Consider the following 22,302-nt stretch of genomic DNA (forward strand, 5'->3'; position numbering starts at 1 on the left):
ACTCATGACATGTTCCATAGGGTTGATCTGTTATTATGAAACATTGTGACAAAGCCAATAGGCCTGACTTACTTTTTGTGAAAACTATTAAAGGCAATAGACTTTACACTGTGCTAAGGCCTCTAGGCAGGTGTTTTTTTACGTGGAATCTTGAGGATTACTATAGTAGACAAGGGCGTTTGTGACCCACCCAAACAAATTATGAGGATTGAAGCTGTGCCCTACAATAATCCTTGTTGGTCTGTTTTATGAGAACTAGTATTTTGCTTTTGCAACTGTAATTTTGTAAACCTTGTTCATTCTATGACTGTATACCTACTTGTTGCATGGTAGGAAAGGTTTGATCACCACAGTAGGCCAGAGTTGGTTATGGAGACAAATCAAAGATAACAGCTATAGGCCTGATTAATATGAGGGAAAGATTATATCAGAGGGTTTGGTTTGTTTATTATAAAGAGCTATAATAAAGGCAGTGGGCCTAGCTTCTTTTGTAAAAAGTGTTTGTTGAAGCCAATAGGCCTCTAACAGTGAAAAAGTACCCCACTAAGTTACAGGCTGTGGGCAGATATTGTATTACATGTAATCTCCCAGATTACCATAGTAGAGAGAGGTTTCTGGTTTGGTCACCCATTCTGACAAACCCTGGGAGTAAAATATTTTCACTGTAATATTTCGTGTTAATACGTATTTAGAGAAGTTGTATATTATTTTGACACTTTAACTATACATACATATTTGTAATTTTATAACGGTATGCATAATGGTTGACACTTTATATGAGGTTCAATAGGCCTTTGTGGAAGATTTTGTCAAAATATTATTGTAAAGGTTGCAAGCCTATTCAGTTTACGAGGAAAACTTACGCCAGATTCCCTATGTGTCTGTTTATAATTAAAGGTTATGGCAAAGCAAGTAGTCATTACTTACTTACTTGTTAAAAGCAGTAGGCTTTTAAGGGGGAATTGTTGTTACAGCGTGCTTAAGCATGTGGGCAGGTATTTTGTTATACAGAATATTGTAGATTACCATAGTAGGTAAGCATTTTGATGTTGGTAACCCACCCGAACAAACCATGGCGATAGTGCAAATCTTCTATCATAATCCTTATCATGCTCTATTAGTAGGGATTTTATATTCTTTTCACAGCTGTGCTGTTGTACATATTTGTAATTGTATTATGGTATACCCAATGGCTACCTTGTGGGAAGGCTTAGACCAACACAGTAGGTCTGAGCTGATTATGGTGACAAGCCAGTAATAAAGGTTGTAGACCTGACTATTTATAATGAAAAGTTACAATAAAGGCAGTAGGCCTGACATATCAATTGTGAAAAGCATATGCTAAAGAAAGTAGGCATTTCATGTTGAGATTGTTATTGCTGTCTAATAAAGCCTACAGATAAATATTTTATTAAATGGTATCTCACAGATTACCGTAGTAGGCGAAGATTGGGGTTGGTCACCCACCTTTAACAAACCCTGAGAGTAAATTTTCACTGTTATGTTATGTTATTTAGGCTTTTAAAGCGCACTTTTACCCAAGGGTGTCCTGGCGCTGAGCACTGTCTAACTGGTATCCCTCTGCACCTGAGCTTATACAGTGAACACCCATGTTTTAAGCCCCCTCCTGAAAGAACAGTCCGTGGAGATCCTAAGATGCATTGGAAGGTTGTTCCAGGCATTGGTGGTACCTAGGATAAAACTCCTGCCACCCCTTTGCTCTTGGAACATCCACTCGCTTTGCTTCCATAGAGCGCAGCATTCTCCCCGGGACATACCATTGAAGGCGCTTTCTTAAGTATTCCGGGCCACTGCCCATCAGGGACTTAAAAACCGTACATAAATTGGGCCCGTTGTTTTATAGGGAGCCAATGCAGGTGTCGCAGGCCATTTCTAACCGAAACGAACCTTGGTGTGCCCGTTAGCAGCCTTGCTGCCGCATTTTGCAGCATCTGTAGTCTGTTGAGAGGTTTCTTTTGAATATTCAAATACAGGCTGTTACAGTAGTCCAGGCGGGACAGAATGAGGACTGAGACAGCTGTTCTGAAGCTTTGTTCAGGTAGGAAGAATTTTATTTTCCTCAGAGTTCTAAGGAGGGAAAAACCTGTCGAAACTACCCCGCTGACCTGGTCACCAAACGTCAGTGTGTTGTCCATAATAACCTCCAGGTTCTTGGCTTTCAACGAGGGGGCTGGGGGGTTGCCCATTTCATTGGGCCACCAGTCTGGTGACCAGAGGTTGGGGTTATTCCCAAAAAATAATCACCTCTGTTTTGCCTGCATTCAGCTTCAGGCAGTTCGCAGACATCCAGCCAGTTACTGCTTTCATACAGTTGTGACATCTTGGGGCTGTTTCAGCTTCTTTACCCCGCTGAAGAGACAGCACAATTTGTGAGGATTCTGGTTAGGCCCTATTGAGATGAGTTGTGTATTGTTTTAGCAACTGTAATTTTGTACATATTTGTAATTTTATAACTGTATGACGGAGGGTTGCCAGTTTATGCATTCTTCAGTAGACCTTTGCTGGATATAGTGTCAAGCCAATGGAAAAGGGCTTTGGCCTTATCCGTTCACTGGGAAATGTGAAATGTATGGCAAAGCAAGCAGGTCTTTCTTTTTGTGAAAAGCTTGTATTAAAGGCAATTGGATTTAAGGGTGTATTGTTATCACAATGTGGTAAAGCCTGTAGACAGGTATTTTTTACACAGAATCTCACAGATTACCACAGGGAAAGGGTTTAGTGTTGGTGACACACCCCAACAAACCATTAGGATAGAAGATTTGCACTATGGTAATCCCTAAAGGGCTCTATTACTGGACGTTTTGGACCATTTTGACAGCAGTAATTTTGTTACACATTTGTAATTTTTATCCAGTACCTCATGGTTACTTAGTGGGGTGACTAATGACCAACACACTAGGCGTGATTTCGTTATGGTGACAAGCCCATGATAAAGGTTATATGTTTGTCAGTGGGCATGTAAGGGTGGAATGTCATTACTCTGTATTAAAGCTTACAGCTAGGTGTTTTATTACCTGAAATGTCAGGTTACCGTAGTAGGCAAGGGTTTGGTACTGATTAGCCTCTCTGATAAATCATGGGTGTAGAAGATTTGCCTTTTTAGAATCCCTGTTAGGCCCTCTTGGGAGAAAGGGCTTTGCCAACTGTAACTTTTTAGCCTTCTGTAATTTTATGGCTGTATGCCTGATGATGATGATGATGATGATTACCTCGTGAGAAAGCTTAAGCTCAATACAGAATGCCTGAGAAGGTTATGGTGATTCGCCAATGATAACCGCTAGGTACCTGGTTGGTTCACTAGGAAAAGATGTTTCTTATCCCATAGGTCTGAGTTGTTTTTTATGAAAAGTTACTCTAAAGGCAGTAGGTGCGTTACAATGATTGTTAGAAGCATATGAAAAAGTTAAGAAGAATGTAACTATGGATTGTTATTTTTCTGTATTAAAGCCTGCAAATAGGTATTACATGAAATTTTACTTATTACTTTTGTAGGGAAGGATTTAGGAATAGAAGAATTGCACTTCAATAATTCTTGCTAAAATCTCTTCAGAAGGCCCGACAGGCTTAGCAGTCTGCCAGAGGATCTTCTAATAAAACAAACTCATTAAATAATACATACACCCATGTATATACCTATCGATACAGATACATAGAGGGCCTTTGGGTGAGCTCTCTTCTGCCACTGGTCTGTCTAAGTGTCATTTACACTCTACCTCAATCCATGACAGTGCACTGCAAGGGGTAATTTTTCAGTCCACATCAGTCCTTGGCTCTCTTGTCCTGTGAATAGAGCATTTTCTGAACATATGTGCATATCCACCAGCAAATGAGTGCTCTTCTGTGTCGGGGCAGGCTGGCCAGGCCTTTAGTTGTCAATTTTCTCCATTTATATAGTTCCTCTTTCCTTTCTTCACCTCTTGTGTGTATTTTTTTAAGAGGACACTACATCTCTCAAGGCAGTGCTAATGGGTTGTTTGCTTGTCCCGCCATTCATCTACAGTCCACAGCACCCCACATAGCCACTTTCTCTAAACCAGAAGACCATTATTGAATGATGTCCATAGTGTATCATTGTTTTGCCATTCCAGGTTGAAACAATGAAAGGCTATGTACAATACCACAGCAAGGTGGACTCCGTATGCTATGTTTAGTAATTGTAAGCATAAGTCCACCATGTTTAGATTGCATGTTTTTTTTTTTTCTACTTGTATTCTTTTTTTCTACTTTTATTCTTTTAATTCATCTTGCATCTGTTGTTGAGTTTGTGTATGCTCTATTGCTGTTCTGTCAAAAAGTGAATAGATGCATGAGTGCAAAGATGACTACTAGAGCGCATGTATGATGATTTTAGTCTTTTCTTAGTCCAATCATTGATTCACAATTCACATTCATTTATAAGCCAGACCTACTGGCAGTGCCATTGCTTGTTTATTTATCCATGGCGACATAGTGAGGAATTGCACTGCAATCTAGACTTTTCTTGGAAGCAGATATTCAGGGTTGTCTCCTGTGTTTTTTTTCCGCCTCTGAAGTTGTTTAGGAACAATTACTGACAAATCCAGCAGAGGCTTCAAAAGCCAGCAGAGGCTGCAAAAGTACATGTCTTTATTTAGAAGTCACCACTGTTAAACTCCTTATTTATTTTACTTGGCCTCCAAGGTTGTTTTTCAACAGTTGTGAACAATACATTCAGCAGTGGTTGCAGAGGCACATTGTTTTCCATTTATTGACCCATACCCATTATTAAATGCATTCTGGGCTGTGAGGTTCCACTTTAAATTATTACTAAAATATAAACCACTGGCTCCAAACAAACACTTCTAATGCATTACCTAAATTAAGAGGTTTACATTTGAAGTGATACACATAGTACTGCAACTGAAGCCCCTACCTACAGCAGTGATGGTCATTGGTGACCTTCCTACTGTCTGAAGTTTCTTAAATTGTAAGATTTGGAATGTTGGAGGGAGATTTGTTTAAGGGTCAAGAGGGCAAGGGGCTGGGCACAGGGCTCAGGGAACCTTCACCGTATGATCGAGGGAGTGAGTTGGGGACAAAAGGGGCACCTTAATTTGAGCCGGTGTGTCTGGGAACGCTCGCTCTAAAAATGAAGGAAACTGATATGTGAGCCATGGAAACCGAGGCTGAAAGTTTAACAGTTTTTTATGAAGAAGATGCAACCTCAAGAAAAAGGCATAAAAATACAAATATAGTGACCTCGCATGAGTCAGAAGGCATTGAACTCGTTTGGAGAGAGACACTTCAGAAAACCTCAAAGACACATTTATAACTGCGTTATGAAAAACATAAGTTAAATCAAGGAAAATGTTCTCAGAATGCAAAACACACTTGATCTAAAATACTGAGAATACTCACGTACCTACCTAAAAGAAAGCCGCTTTGCAAATGTAATATAAGCTTTAAATTGTCAATAAGAAAACACCAATTTAGAGACAAAATAGCATACATAGCATATACAGCAAATATATTGGCAAGTTAAAATTGTATCTTAAAAACAAAAAACGAGCTCTTGGGGAGCACCCACACCCGCCTGCCATCTACTAACAGACGGGTGGGGTAATCCACCGAGAACTGTGTGAGCTCACTTTTTATACTGCTTAAGGCTATGAGAAGCGCCTACAGGAAAGTCATCTCACGCCACTTCTACCTACGTCCGTCACTTAAAGCATGGTCTGCAAATTTTATCAGACGTGTCGTGTCTATCCCACTAAATGCGGAACGTAGACTAGGTGAAAGGTTATTTTCTTAGGCCAAGCGCTCGTCGTAAATTGCATAGGGCAGGTAGAAAATATGTAATGCAAAGGAATAAAATATACATATATGGATATGTGTCTTGGTTATTCATCACCCCAGCTTGACGCGGCTGCGGTGGGAACTTCTCTATTTTCATATACAGACCCAGGATGTTATGTGCTATATGTCGACAGAATAGAGAGACAGTGAACTCTGTGCCAGTGAACTTTGCACACGGGTAGGGTGGGGGCTCTTTAGTTTGGAGCAGGAGACCTCGCTGTGAGAGGCTGGCTGTGATTCTTGGTCAGACAAGCCTAGAGCCTGCTGTTCAGTAAAAGGGGTGCAGAACTCTGGTCAGCTTAACAAAAGGCCTACAGATCAGGCTGGCAGGGCCTACGTAGGGGTTCATGCTTTGCTGAGTGACAAGGATGGCCCAGGGTGTAGGGGTTCATGCTTTGCTGAGTGACAAGGATGGCCCAGGGTGTAGGGGTTCATGCTTTGCTGAGTGACAAGGATGGCCCAGGGTATTTGTTATATAGTAACACAGGACCCTCCAGCCAATTTAACACGGCCTACAAATTAGGCTGGCAGGGCAAGGACAAGGGCCTCATACCTCAGGTGTGGACAGAACAGGCCTGGGGTTCCCCATCATAAAAAATAGACCCTCTCTGATGACATGCCCATTGCTTACTGAGCATTAGGCCAAACTCTTCACACAGTACAGTGTCACAGTTTCTTGAGTGGGTTTAGTGCTGCAGCAAGGCACAAAGTATGACCAAACACCACTGTGTATAATAATGTTGGTTTATTGGCATGCATCATTCTGGCTGAACCGTCTTAATGTGATGTTAGTCCACTTTTAAAGGGTGCTGCCACAGCCTTCGTTAATATTACACTATGTACTGTATAGTAGGCGGCCTACTTCTTTAGTATTGCTTGGTATGAGCAGTACTGCTTGTTTGTTTGTTCATTCCAGTAGGCCTCTTATGTTGCTCTTCCAGTAATTACTGATAATAAATCCAGCAGTGTCAGTAGAGGCAGATGTTTCACTGCCTATCTGAATGTTTATTTTGCCCGTCTGCATCTGTCAGCCTGCCTCGCATCTGTCTGCTTGTCTGTCTGCTTATCTATCTCTCTACCTGTCTGCCTGCCTTTCTGTCAGTCTCCATGCCAATCTCCAAGTCAAGCAAATCACTGTGCCCATCTGCTGTTCAGTCGGTCTGCCTATTTTCCAGTTAGTCAGCCTGCCTTTCTGCCATTGACTGCCTGCCTATCTGCCAGTGATGTACCCTGCCTACATTCCAATTAGTCAGACTGCCTATCTGCCATTGAGCCTACCTGTCTGCCAGGAAGCCTGTCAGAATGCCTGTCTTATTGACAGCCAATCAGCCTTCCTGTCTGCTAGGCAGCCTTCCTGTCTGCCAGGCAGTGTGTGTGTCTGTGTGACTTCAGCCAGCCTGCCTGTCAGATAGCCTGCCTGCATGTCCGTCTGTTTTTTTTATCTGTTAGTCTGCCTGTCTGTCCGCCTTCCTGCATATCTGTCTGTTTTTGTTTAAATCTGTAAGTCTGCCTGTCTGTCAACCTGTATGCCTGTCTAGTCTGTCAACCTACCGATTAGTCTTCGTGTGTGTCTGCCTGCCTCTGTTTGTCAGCCTGCTTGCATATGTGTCTAATCTGTGTGTTTTGTCTAATTTGTCTGCCTGTTTTGTCTGTAAGGCAGCCTGCATGTCCGTTATATGTGCCTGCCTATATAACCATTTACTTTTCAATCTAGGTATCTTACTATTGTCCTATTTACATTATTTATATTATTTTGTAGTACCAACTTTTATCACCCCACTAACTTGAAACCAGATTATTGTACTATGGCGCAAGCAAGAAACACTTTCTTATTCCTAGTCAATACAAGTAACATACCTAACCTATCTGCCTATGTATCTATGTATCTTACTAAGAATACATCCAGCAGTGGCTGTGAAAGCAAACGTTGAATTTATTTACCGTTAATCACTATGATAGTGTGATTTATTGATGTGTGTTGGCTTTTTCATTCCAATCGGCGTCTTAGAGCGCTCTTGAAATATTTACTGACAATATAAGTAAGTGTCTGCAAGTGCACATTTATTTTATCAACAACCTCTTGTAAAAGTGTGAATTTTATTGGAAACATGTCTGCTTATTTTTAGGTCTTCCCTACAGATGCTTCTAGCTCAGTTTTATTAATGACCTAATATGTAACTGTAATACTCAGTGATGTCCCAATATATTTACTGTTATGTAAGTCTGCAGGACCACTGCAAAATGTGCAACATTACAGATCACAGGAGTGCCCCCACAATCCCTAGGGCTTATTTAAAGCTCCAAAAACATAGTTTGCTCGTCATTAGATGGCTTTCTTGTCTTAGTTCCATGTTCCTGTTTTTATGGCTTGCTGCCCTATTCTTGATTACAAAAGTTGTATCCTCCTAATAACATTAGAGAAATATTTTTAGATCTCGCCTAGGCTGCGCTTGCACTGTCTCTTCAAGACATGCTGTATCTAGGATAGGGGCTTGAAAAAACGGCCATCTTTTTCATTGGTTCCTGTTGCTGAGCTTTTGAAATGCTGGCTTTTTCATTGGTGAATACACTTAGTAGTCCCCCCCCCTTTTGGAATTTTGTGTCCTCCCTTGAGGATTGGCCCTCCTTCATGTGTTCTTACTGTTCAGGTTATTTATACTTTGAGTGAACTCCCTTTTCCCTTTTGTTGGGCTGCATCTTTGCTCATTAAGTTTTCTGTTTACTTGGTGTTTTTTTTTTGGTTTTTTTATTGTCCTCATTTATGCGATCTTAAGAATTTTGCAATCGGGTCCTCTAAATTCGGGCGCCCTTGGAAGAGAGATAGAGGCCTTGCTTTAAATCCACCGATTCCATGAACCAATTTGATGCTAGTTACTGCATCCATAAATCCATCGAATCCGATCGCGGTGATTAAATCATTGGACAGCCCTCCCTGCCCTACCGTCTAATATCATCCCATAGGTCCCAAAACTCCGTTTGTTTACATACCCCCCTAGATCTATCCATATTCCTAAATTTTTCTACTGACCCAAGCCATTCATGAATCAGTGGGGGAGAAGGGAGTATCCACTTTAGACAAATTTCGCGTCTAGCTAAAAGCAGAAGTGTAAACAAAAGATGCTTCTGTTTTTTAGTCAAATTAATGTTAAGATCAGGAATACCCAAGATGCCAAAAATAACAGTAAAAGCTCTTACCTTAAAAGATGAACGTAAGCTTTTACCGATGATCTTACCAATTTCGTTCCAAAACAAATAGAGTTGAGGGCAAGAGTAGAACATGTGAAAATCATTTACTTCTTTCTCTCCACATTTTGGGCATTTTTTCGTCACCTGGATGTTCATTTTAGAGAGCTTCTCGGGAGTCCAGTATGATCTATACAAGGTAAATAAATGATTTTTCCTCAAAGGTGCAGAAATTGTAGTGTACCATAAATAAGTATAAGATACTTGCCAAGCTTGTTGCAAGTCTTCAGCCGGAAAGATCTTCTTCCATTCACGGTCTGGGATATCAAAGTCTAGTTTCTTCTTCTCCACTAAGCACCAATACCATTTCGAGACTTCTTTTTTCCCAGGAGCTTTGTGTAGCTCTCTCTCAAAGTTTGTAAGGTCCTCTGGCCAAATAGTTTGAGCCTTAGCCCAGTTAGTCAACTGGTAAAACTTAAACCTCGATTTCATTTGCAGTTAGCACTACCAAATCTTCCCATGATTTTAAATAACCGTTTTCCAAAAGGTCTCCCCATTTTGTTATTCCGGCACTTGTCAAGGGAAGGGATAGGGAGTCCTGCAAACATTCGGGAGTGCCTGGCGAGTTCCATATCGGGGCCTGCGAACTATAATATGGGTACCTCCAAATTTTCCTTATGTCTGCCCAAAGTTTAGATGCGGATCTTAAGACCTTTTAATTTAATTTTTTTGAAGAATTTTGGGTGACCAAACTTATAAAGGCAGTTACTGTGATTTGTCATTGCTTTCCAATAGGTGGGATACGTGGCGTATTCTCGAAAAAGATGCCTTATATTTTTTAAATGAAAGGCTTTATAGTACATCAAGAGGTCCGGACTAGTTATCCCTCCTCGATGTTTTTTCTGGCTCAAGTTCTTCCAAGCTATCCTGGGCATTTTTGACGACCAAATAAAAGAGTTCAACTCACTTTGGATCTTTTTTATTTGAGATGAATTGAACTCCAAGGGGATAGCATTGAAAACGAAGGTAAACTTGGGTAGAATAGCCATTTTTATTACGTTAACCCTCCCTATGAAGGATAAAGATAAACAGGACCATGATTTCAATAATTTCCTCATTTCTTTAGTTTTTGCTTGCAGATTCACCTGGGCTATTTCGTCGATGTTTCTTGATACTTGGATCCCAAGATATCTTATTTCCCTCTTAGACTCAAATTGGAGGGTGGGTACATTCCACTGCATTATCTCTGTTTTTTGCTGGTTTATTTGGTATCCAGATATTTCACCAAAATCTGCCAGCAATATGTTCATGCTATTAGCTGTCTTAATGAGATTACTCGAGTAAACCATCAAATCATCAGCAAATAACGCTACTTTTATCTCCCAGTTGTTAAAACTAAAAGGAGTAATATCACCTGAGATTCTAATCATATTAGCCAACGGTTCTATATATAGATTAAAAAGTAATGGGGAGAGAGGGCACCCCCTGCCTCGTGCCCCTTTTAATCTGAAAACTATTTGTTGTAGAACCATTGATCAATATTTTCCCAGTCGGGGCAGAATAGATATTTGCTATCGCCTTAGAGAAGTGCTGACCTAAATTATTATATTTGATGATTGATGTAGATAAGACCAGTTAACTCGGTCGAAAGCCTTGGCCGCGTCAAATGTGAATATTGCTAAAGGTACCTTCTCATGAGTGGCAACATCTATAGCTCCTATCAGTTGATGTGTAAGATCGTGCAGCGGTCTCACTCTGATAAAGCCCTTCTGGTCCTCCTGTATTAATTTATCAGCAAGAGAACCGAGTCTTATAGCCAGTACCTGGGTAAAGATTTTATAATCTGTATTAAGAAGTGAGATTGGCCTATATTATTCGCAGTGGGTGGGATCTTTTCCAGGTTTTAAAATAAGGCTAATTATTGCTTCATTCCAAGATTTAGGAATTAATACCTCCTCAAGAAAGATGGTATTGAATAGGTTTGTCAATATAGGACCTAGGAGATCTTTCAGGGCGATATAGAGTTCATTTGGTAAGGCATCAGGACCCGCTGCTTTGTTTTTTTTTAGATTATTTATATCTAGGACCTCCTTCTGAGTAATATCAGCATTTAGGGTATTACAAGAAACGCTATCTAATTTTGGAGTTTGTGACTTAATCAGATAACCATCAACTGTTGTTTTTTGGGGGCTAAATCCTCCTCATATAATGCCTGAAAAAAAAATTCAAATGCTTCTTCTATGCCTACTTTATCCTCAATTAGTTGGGTACTATTTCCCTTATGGATAGCTACTATCCTGTTTCGATTAAGATAAGTCTTAAGCTTCCAGGCTAATAGTTATCCACAGTTCTCCCCCCATTCATAATTTGACAAGGAACTAGCTTGCCACCTTTTTCTTATCTTTTCCTCCAGGAAAAGTGACAGTTCCTGTTTTTATTCAGACTCTCGCTTTTTAAAATATTCTGATCTTCTTCTGAAGTTGTATCTTTGCTTGTATTTCTAATAGGTCAGTTTCTAGTCTCAAAATCTTAGATCTCTTCATTTTATTTTTACCCGCTGCTATGCCAACTAGTGTTCCTCTGATGACTGCTTTAAATGCTTCCCACACTATCATGTCTCGGACTTCCTCCCCACAATTTTCCTTAAAGTAGTTTTCAGTTGTAGATCTTAAAATATCAATAACTTGTTGATCTAATAAAAGTGTCCGATCTAACGTCCACCTTTTTTCGCTCTGGGTTGACTCATATTTTATATTTATTTGGACTGAGGAGTGATCTGAGAGGTGTGCAGGGTTATGCTGAACATTACTAACTTTATTGCTTAGAAGTTTGTCAACCAAGAAGAAATCTATTCTAGAGGCATGACCATATTTATAGTTCCTATAGGTAAACTTATTTAGTCTATTACCCCTAGCTTTCCATATATCGACTAGACCCAGGTCCTCTATAAGCATAATCAAGCATTGTCTCATTTTAGGTGAGTTGAGAGTTTTACTAGGGGGGTGTCTATCTGTTTTAGGATCTAGTAAGATGTTAAAATCTCCTCCCAAAATAATTGGTGTATGTTGCGACATCAGCTGTGCGTACAAGGATAGCAAGGGTGCGGGGTTATCTATATTTGGACCATAATAACCTACTATAGACAAAGCACAATCTCTGTATTTTATATTAGCTATGGCCCATCTTCCTCTTGAGTCTACAATTTGTGCGACCAATGTGCAATGTGGAGATTTTCTAATTATAATAGAAATACCCTTGGTATTACTTGATTGAGTTGTACAAACTGATTCTCCAATCCAACTCTCAGACTTTATGGCATCAAGCCATTCTTTCCTAAGAAGGTGAGTTTCTTGTAGTATGATTATATCCAGAGTTAAAGGTTTAAGATACTCAAAGATTTTTTGCCTCCGCCCCCTCGTTCTTAAGCCGTTCACATTCCATGTTATTATTTTCAAGTTAGACATTAAGCTAAATTTTCCCTGGATTGAGCTTCGACCCGGATTGCTATACCTTTTGCATATCGGGCAAATATTTTTTTTTGATTTTTCCCCCTATGCTCCCCACCAAAAAAAAAAAAAAGTGAATAAAAAACAAACCTACAAATGTGCCCACCCTGGAGAACCCTCCCCACTACCATGAGCAATCCTAGTTGCCCAGATTAAGAACCGCAACCAAGGCATTATTTGCAACAATTTGGCTCATTAAACTATTTGTCTCTATTAGATTTCATACGTTCCAAGAACAGTTTTACTTCTTGTGGATCTCTTATGTTATACGTTTTATTGCACCACATTATGCGAAGAAGTGCTGGAAATTTCATCTGCACGGTGGCTCCTTCTGCCCTGATATCTTGCATGAATTTCCCCAAGGCCCACTGCCTGTCGGCCGTAGCCTTTGAGATGTCCGAGCAAATTTTGTAGTTGTATCCATCCTTAGTCAGGATACCGGAATTTAGGGCTTTACTCGGGATGCATTCTTTTATTGAGTAGGATTTAAAGTTAAGATTCTTCGTGGATTTCTACCTCCTTCCCCGTGGGCTGCTCTTCCTCTTCTCCCTGCTTTTTTGACATAAGCACTTGGTATTTGTTAGGAGACTCCATTGAAGTCAAGAGAGTTGGAGGTCTGGGTAAGAATGTTTCTGTAACCGGTACAATCCCTGATATTGACTTCTCTTGTATTTTAAAGAAGGAACGCAATGAGGGGGTTGTTTTAATGTTTGGGCCCTTTTTTTAATTGCTCTTTTCTTGCTGTTTTTGCTGCCCTCGCAGAGACCACCGCTATTGAGGCTCTTTCCGTTTTCTGGCCCCTCTGGATTTTATTAATATGCTTGACCGGGCACTTTAGCTGTAGTGTACCCCAGTCGTCCTCTTGTTCATGTTCTTGGGGCAAATCCAGGGTCACACGTGCGACTATAGGAGCATCACCTAACACGGGGACCGATAGAGCGGAACCTTGAGTGCCATTTCCTAAGATGCTATCATTGCCATATGCTTCAGAAGGGTCACTCGGGTCTAGGTTTGCAAGATTATTAGGGCTAGCATTGGGATTTAGATTTGAGTCACAGTTAGAGTTCTTTTCCCGTGTGGGCGGTACCGATGATCCCTCTTCTTGCCACGGCCCTTTTTCCTAGCTGAATTCATGCAGGCAATGCCCCTTAGCTCATTTTTAGGAGCAGGCAGGAGGTCATAGGAATCCGCAGGATGGGGATTTTTAGTTAACTCCAAATTATTCAGAGTATCATGAATGGAAAAATCCTGAGTATAGTTTAAAACCCCATTGAAATGCTCAGGAATTTTGTGAGGAGGGCCCCTAAACATCAGTCTAGATACTGATACACGTACCTGAAGGTAGGAGCTTGCTGCCTTAGTCCAAACCCCCCTCTTTAGCTGACATTTAGTGCTTCTATCAAGGAAATGTCGACTAGCTGCAAGGGGGAACACGCTTCTGGAACCCCCAAGTCTCGGGTTGTCAGCAGGACCCCTTTTATCTCTGTGGCCCTGCATATATCAGGGACAGGGCTGAAAAACAATGTCCTCATCCCCCTCTCTTGATCCCTTACTCCCCTCCTCACCCGGGCTCGAGGAGATCCCAAAAAAAAAAGCACCGGGAAAATTCCTCCAACCTCCGGTATACTTCAACCACCAGCGGTAGACAAGTTGAAGGCAGCAAAATCCGAATAGGACCGGTGAAATTTCGGAGAGCTCCGAAGCTCGCGCTCGCTCCCAGGTCCGCCGTCAGAGTCTACCCGACTTCCGGGATCAGCCTTCGGCGTTACGGCTTCCTGGCGTCTCGGCACCCTAGCTCCGTCCTCTCCACACTCCACGCCCTCCTCGCAAAACACCACGGGACCGTCGATGACAGAACTGCCCTCGGAACGACCGAAAAAGGTAAGGCATGAGTTGAGCCTAGAAAAGATGCATATATCGGGCTGCCATCGGCTGCGGTACTCGCGACCAAGGCTTTCAGCCGGCCACCATGTTCTCCCGAATTACTCTCCGATCTGTTTACTTGTTGTTGCAAAGTCATCCTGTGCCCCCCCCCCCCCCAACTTTTTGCTGACTGGTACTGGCGGTAACAGTCTCTGACTGCCCCTGGGTTCTGCCTAACCAGGCCCAGTGCTATGCTAAAAGAGAGACTTTGAATAGAGTGAAAACACCTCCATACACTATGGGTTAGCCTACCCCTATGATTGGCTTGACCTCCCCTATAAGGCCCTAGTACATAAGAGGGCAGGGGGATTGAAACTACCTTTACGTCCCTAGTATATAATAGGGCATGGTTGTTTAGAGGCCATCAACCCTTTCTGCACTTGCATGTGTGCACTGCTAAAGTCTGAGGTCACTTTAAAAGCAGCCCTGTGTTGCAGGACTCCTTTTAAAATGTAAATTATGCCCAAACCCGACTTTGGTGTTGGGGCACTTAACTATTGATAAATTACAATGTGTGTGTATACTAGGTACCCTCAGGGTCACCCCTAGGTATTCCCAGGGGTGTTGGGGGTGGTCAGGTATTTATATGGAGGACCCTTATAAAACAAGTTTTTTTATGCCCCCCTTGGTTTAGCGAAATTGTACATTTCGCTCCCACATTGTTGTATAGTGCTTCCCAAAATCGACTTGTGTCTCAGGGGTCTGGGGTCCTGTAGATATAGGAAGGGCCCTTATAAAATATGTTTTACAAGCCCTGGTGTTGGAAAAATGGCCCAAATCATTTTTCCCATTGCAAATTCCCTGCCACATAGGTTAACATAGCATGAAGTTAACTAATAATCCCCACCAGGAGAATCATAAAAATGCCATTCAAAGACTTCCTAGAATGGTATTGTTAAATCCAACAATATGGTATTGTTTAATTTTTCCTAAAGGGTACAGATAAGAAGTTATAAGACTTTCTCGTCTAAGCCAAAATTCAACCTTTCAGTGGTCTGTCCTGATTGGTCAGAGTTAAGTAGATTAGCCATTGGTCAGAGTTAAGTAGATTAGCCAGGCACCATTGACGAGGTGATGAATGGCTCCTGGGGTTAGACAGCTCTTCTGGGAGGGCAGATTTCTGCTACATAGGAAAGCCAGGGCAGGGGTAGGGGTCGTAAACCATATTCTTCAATGGAAGGAGGAGGCGGGCAGAAGAAGTCTGTTTAAATTTACACCTCTCCTCTTTGAACCCTGCCAGATGTTGGGATTAAGGAAGGAATGAGCAGATGCAAGGGGGAAACACTATGGAGATTAGCCATCCTGGGGGGTGTTTAGCCATCTTCTCTCCCTGCTGGATAATCGGCCATTATAAATTTAGGAGAAATGGTGCGCTCTGGGAGAAAATAGTGCCAAACTTTGGAGGATGTGGTCTTACCCTGGGGTGTTGCCCGGCACCTCATTGGACAGGAGTGCCCTCCTGCTTGACCCATAGAACTTGGAATAAGTATCTGAGAGGGGCAGAGCCTCTCAGTTCTGCTGCTTGAATCTTGAGAGAAGAAGGGTCCATGCTGAGGAGGATGATTGGTGCCAACCAGGCCCTGCACTCTGAAGATTGTCCCTGCTGCACGACCTGAACTACAGCACTGTGGACCTACCATGCTTCAAAAGGAATCCTCGGCCTAGAGTACGACCAGTGGATTTGTAAGGGTTTTGTCCAAGAGGATTGCAGGAACTGAAGTCCCAAACTTTTAAGGGCCATCTTGGAGCTTCCAGACCCTTGGAGTAAGTTTTGGACATTTTGGTACCCTTTTGGAGAACTTTAGAAAGAAGTTTCAGAAGTTTGGAGCAACTTTGGAAAAAAGCTCCTTAAGTGGACCAACTCGACCTGGCCTGCCAAGACCGCTACCCTCAACAGTGAGCCAGCCTGCTGTCCAGGTTCGTTCCACTGAAAACCTCTGGGGGTCCAACTTCCAGAGTTTGACCGGGACTAAGCTGAAACCCAAGCTGTGGAACCCTCACCGAATCCGGCCTGGTGAAGAGCATCAAGGGACCCTGAAAGAAAAAGCTCTGTAAAAGTTTTTAAGTCCGAACGTAGAAAAGGTGACCGGGACCAATCGCAACAGTCCAGCCTGGATCCCTGGTTTGACCCACTGGAACGTTCCGGAGGGCTGACTTCCATAAGTTTGACCAGGGGCTCGTCGCAAGGCAAGCCTGCACACCCTCACCGACTCCGGACTGGCTGAGAGCTTCGATGGACCCCGGGAAAGAAAGCTCCAGAAAAGTTTCTAAGTCAGAAGGTAAAGACTTTGACTGAGACCCACCGCGAGGGGTTGCCGCGCAGGGCTTCATTGCTGTCGGCCTGAAACTTTGACCTGGTCTAGCGCGACCGATGTCTCAATAGGCGCTATAGGTTTCTATGTGCTGTATAGTGCTAAATCTTTAGAAATTCATATCTCCAGTTCCCTACATTGGATTCTTTTCATTTTGGTGTCATGTTAAAGATAGAAATATTTCCTAATCATATAAATTGTTGGTGGATTTTTGTGAGTTTTATCTTATTTGCTGAATTGGTGTTTTTAAATGCTTTACATACCTGTCTTTGAAGCTGAGCCTGCCTGCGCGCAGCCAGGCTACCAAGGATTGAGCATGGGAATAATTTTCGAAGACCTGTAATTAGCCCTATATTGTGTTAGTGGCCTTATTGCCAGTGGTAGATGTACATTTACCACTACAAATAACCAAGTTTCCAACACTTGTGCAATGAAACTACTGTTGCTTCATTTGCTTGCTGTCCCGTCGCTTCGATTGCTTGGCATCTGTCTCTTAATCTCCCCGTGCCTCCACCTCACCCCTCCCACAACACTGCTCCTGGCCCCCCTACCAGCCCACTGCTGTTTTGCCCATGTCACTGCTTGCCTGCCACGAGAATTTAATTCCTATGTTATTTTACGCTTTTATTTCTATAGCACCTATCCATGCGCCCATGGGGGAATTAAACAATCGGTCTGAAACTAGACTCTAACCGGAATCCTCAGCCCCCAAGTCCGCAGCTCTCGTCACTGAGCCATAACCTTTCCTTGGCCATGTTACAGGGTGCAGTACCATGTGTGGCCAAAAGAGGTCCCAAGAGACACCTAGTACCAGCTGTGGTACTGCACCCTCACAACACTGCTTGTTATTTACTGCCGACGCTAGACCTATTGCATTGCAAATGCTTTTCATATTTTATCCATCGATAATGTTGTGTACCTATCCTGCTGGGTCAAATGTTTCCTGTTTTGAGGCACTTGTATGATATGCACAGATCTGCTGCATTCAGCCACAATTCATGCTCTTCATGTGGCTTGCTGCAAACTCCAAAGTTCTGCTCTTGGTTCCCCAGGTTATTTGGCAAAATTACTTCATTTTCTCAAATTAATGAAAAGTTTTGATGCAATCCAAACAATTGATTAGTGAATACTTTTTTTTTTTTTTCACAACGTTCATCAAAAACGGATGCCTTTGTTACCTGACATCACACAATTCTGATGCAACAACCTCACCAGCATGATGTGGTTGGGTTGAGCAACAATGTCTTCTTGCCCCCCTCAGATGCGGTTTGCTTCATGACCTGCTTGTGTAGTGTTTTATCTGTGTGCTCCCCGCTTTACACTTTGTCCCACTTGAAAGGATGTCTGCATGAATCCTCCTTACCTTTAATCCCTGACCCTAGTAAATAACCATGCATAAATTACCTCGATTTCCCCCTCTCATAGCAAGCTGCCGGGCTGCTGAAACAGACAGCCGTTCGCACACCGGGTACTGGGCCATGTAGGTAAAGTGCATGCAAAAGCATGTGAAGTCTCACAAACAAATTTCACTTTCAACATTTTTATGAAAACTGACTTTCTTTAGTCTCCCAGAAAATAGATTTTTGCACCCTTTGGCGGTCAGTTTTTTTATTTTTTTTAATTTTTGATCCTGTAAAAAAGTTTATTGCTCTGGATTTTCCCAAGTGTTTTTTTTGTTTTTGTTTTTAATTAGGTTAATAACGGAAGTATGTTTATTAGATCTTCAGAGGCGCTGCCCACATAGTTTGCAGTACCTCGGTAAGTGATGTAGTTTGTGGTTAATGTTCTACAAGGAAACACTTAGATTAGTATTTGTAATTACAAGGAAGTGAAAGTTTATTCTTCTGCCTTTTTCATTTGTGAATGGTTGCTATGTCTGCACTCACGATTCCATGCCACCGGCACTTCAGATTAAACATGGTTCTCACAACCGAAAACACATACACCGTTCATTGGGAAAGTGGCGTCCCTTAATCCTATAGTTGAATGCAGATAAAACCAGCGTTTGCAATTCAATAGGTCTCGCTTTAGTTTAAGTTTGAGCTATTGGCGGTGCAAATGTTAATTACTTTTTTTTTTTTTGTCAAACAACCCAGCAGTAGCATAAGTAATAAAAGAAAAACAAATGGAAACGTATGCTTAGCTGCAATCTTTTCTTTTTATAAGTGCAATAAGGATGCAGTACCTTTATGGAGCTAATCGAGGTCCCTTTACAACTCCTCAGGGACACCAAGTAACAGCCTGGGGTACTGCACCCTTTCGTTGCTTCTTGTATTTTCTTTTATTACTTATGTTAGTGCTGGGATATTTAACATTATTTTTTGCAATGCCAATATCTCAAGCTTTCAGTAATGCAAGACCTATTTCATTGCAAATGCTTGGTTCCGTATGGTTCTACACTCCATGAGAGTGCATATCGTTCCTTTCTTTCTCCCACCATCTGCTCGATAATCTCATATCCCTTCTCTAAGATATCGCTTATGTGTTTCTTCCTTCCCTCTCCTCTACCTTTTTTAGGTCACGCCTATGCAGCGCACAAGCGCCGCTTTGGAGTGACCTCTTGGAATCACTCCGGGCTTTTGTGGAAATGGGCACTACGGCGTTTAACTTGCAGGAGCGAGCAGCGGCCCCATCTGTTTGCAATTATCGAGCTCACGCTTTGGAAACAGATAGCGTCGCTGCTCGATTCCAGCTGTGCTCTCTCTCAGTCCTGTCTTTTCTCGGCAGTTTGCGTCCTGACGGTAGTGGCCATGCTGGTGCATGTTTCTGAGCGCTCCCCAGCATGTCTAGTTTCGCCTCGAGAAGCCTACTTTGCTGCCTTGCATCTGCGCCACCTTGCCTGCTCTCATTTGTTACTCTGCTGAGGGCATGCCTCGGCTGCATAGACTGTGTATGCGTGACATGCTGATGAGCGAGCTGTGCTCATAAGAGCCCTGGCAGTTCATCTGTTCTGTATGTGTTCACCGTAGCATCAAGCACTCCCTAACCTCGGCTGTGCCTCTTAGCCCCGCTCTCGGATCTTTAAACTGCGTGTTGGGTCACTCCATGTTGCGTCTAATGACCTCCTGAATACCACTGTGCAGTTCTTCTAGCTCCGGGAATTCTCTCGCCGCCATGTTTTACCAGTGCACCTTCAGCCATACTATTCCCACACCGTAAGTCTCGAATCACAACGCTTCTATTTTGATTCTAACCCGCACCACTCTTCCAGTGCACCTTTTGGCTTTTCCCCAGTTACGTTGAGCCAATAGTGTTTTCCTGTTAAGCAAATTCCCAGTTTCTTGCGTTTTGTTTAGTACTAGTTGCTGCCCTGTATATTAATGTAAGCTGGTATTGTGATGGCACGGACCTCTGAAATGCTCCAGCCTCTGCATCGGGTTTTCTGACGGCATGAGTACTTACACCTGGCTAAGAATCCTTCTCGCCCATTGACCGCGGATAGTGCATCCATTCGCTGCTTTAACTGCTGCAGATCAGCCTGCTCCACATTGCGCTCGCACCCCCTCCTCCCCACCATACACAAATTGAGAGGCTGTCGGACGCTAGCCTTGGCCTTCTCTGTCAGTACAGTGTGCAGGTGTTGTCTCGACTTGTAGCCGAGCTGCCAAACCACAACCTGCAGCGCTTTCTCGGAGCGGAAAGCACTTTGTCTGGCCACATCTGAGGTTCGTTAGTGTTCGTCCTTGAAATAACCCGCCTGAATGTCTTGTGCATGGCCAGGTATGTCTGGGACCCATCCGCATCGACTACGGCTCGGGGTGAGGGAAGTTGTAAATGTTCAAGAAATCTGACCCCCATTAAGACTATTTCCTAAGTAGTACAAGGTGACTCATTTACAGATTGTATGGATGTGACGACAGGAATTCCACAGCAGTGGCGGCTGTTAAAATGATTGTGCTTAGTGGCCGGGTTCCCACTTGTGCAGCAATTGTCCCACGTGGAGCTGCTTAGTGTCTTGATGTTCATGGCAAAGCTGGCGCATTGCTTCGCCACATGTCCTCCTGCTGTATCATAGTAAATCTTGTGAAATTAAGGTTGAGACCTTGAGTTTACAGCTTCAGCCTTCGTAGTCCAACATACCTGAACTATTATCTCAGTAAAGGCCAACAACCATTTATGCTAAACCTGTATGAATAGTTTCACTCTTCCTATAGGAATGAATCCTCTGAAATTGATGTGAGTTTCCTCTGTTTACAGTCAAGGAAGGAAAGACTGGTTTTTCAGGTGGAATAACTGGTATCAGATAAAACTGGACTGTAACTACCTTTCAGCATTCAGGGTTTGAACAAATCACTCTTATTGGCTGATGGGTTGGCGAGTTCCATATTATAGGCTGAGCTCTCTTCCCATCACAGATCAGTCTTTTAGCCGAGCTCAGACCTATATTAATAGGTTTCTTGTTATTTTTCTCTTGATGCTTCCCATTGTGATCTGTTCATATTTCTTCCTTTTTTAAGAAACTTTTTTTAGTTTAATCTAAAGAATTACGTATATAATGTGCAGGTGTTTAAAGAATACAACGCAGCTAATGTCACTACACATTCCAAAGAAAAATTCTAAGGATTTCTGTTGCATCAAAGGAAAAGGTCAAACTCTTATCGAAAGAGAAAGAAGAGACCATTCTAGCACAATCGTTGCAGACGCCTATAAAATCAACATTCATGTTATTGCACCTTTTATAACTGTCACAATTTCTAACTCCTTACAATCATGTAAGCAGACCCACACTTGCTGCAAGAACTAATTTTGCTGGGGTGGTGCCAACTCGTAACTCTTTCAAACATATATAGGTACAAACCACATAGTCAACAGTTACATCAAGGCCATTGAGCTAGTTGCTCTAGAATTGTTGCTCTTCATTCCTCCATTGTGTAGAGATTCGGGGGGGGGGGGGGGTTCCTTATAGACTATAGATTTGGACACTTGTGGCAGCTTATTCCAGATAAACACCCCACATTTTTTTTATAAATGTTTTTTTTTATGCCTGCCAGGAGCTGGATTGAGAGAGTTCTGACCACATAAAGTAAATATGGCTATGCCAATGCTTGTTTTTATTACAGCTCTTACACTAGGATCTCGAATACAGCCAATCCTTGGAGTATACATACCATACGAGTGATTTTTATTCTTAACAAAATCTGCAAAACAATATTTTCATGTTACTGGGTTAACATGAATGACTGCTACTGGGTTAACATGAATGACTGCAGCTTCAACTCATTTAATGGCAAAGGCAGTCTCCCTATTATCCCACCTTACGAGGTGGGTGTACTGTATCATGTCTCTCTTTCTCCAGATACTCTTATAGTTCCCAGTTACAAGTATATTTTGTTGGTTAATAACTTTTGCGGTCCTACTACTACGCCTTCTGAAATGCTCAGGAGAACGGTTCTAGAGAGCTTATATTTTTGGGATTTATTTATGGGCTGTGTTTTCCGTGATCAGGAGGATTTATGTTCATAAGCTGCTTGCTGATGTAGGAACGAGTGATGGTGTGTAGAAATTGCCACTGTTGAAGTCATCTACTTACAATCAATTTATGT

General features: G+C 42.3%; 1 protein-coding gene across 1 annotated transcript in view; it reads left to right on the top strand.

Moving 5' to 3' along the window:
• ZMPSTE24 (zinc metallopeptidase STE24) overlaps positions 1 to 22,302 on the top strand; it is a 149,244-nt gene that overhangs the window by 25,062 nt on the left and 101,880 nt on the right. The window lies entirely within an intron of this gene.

The sequence above is a fragment of the Triturus cristatus genome, chromosome 1_2, assembly GCF_964204655.1.
Source record: "Triturus cristatus chromosome 1_2, aTriCri1.1, whole genome shotgun sequence".
Classification (NCBI taxonomy): domain Eukaryota; kingdom Metazoa; phylum Chordata; class Amphibia; order Caudata; family Salamandridae; genus Triturus; species Triturus cristatus.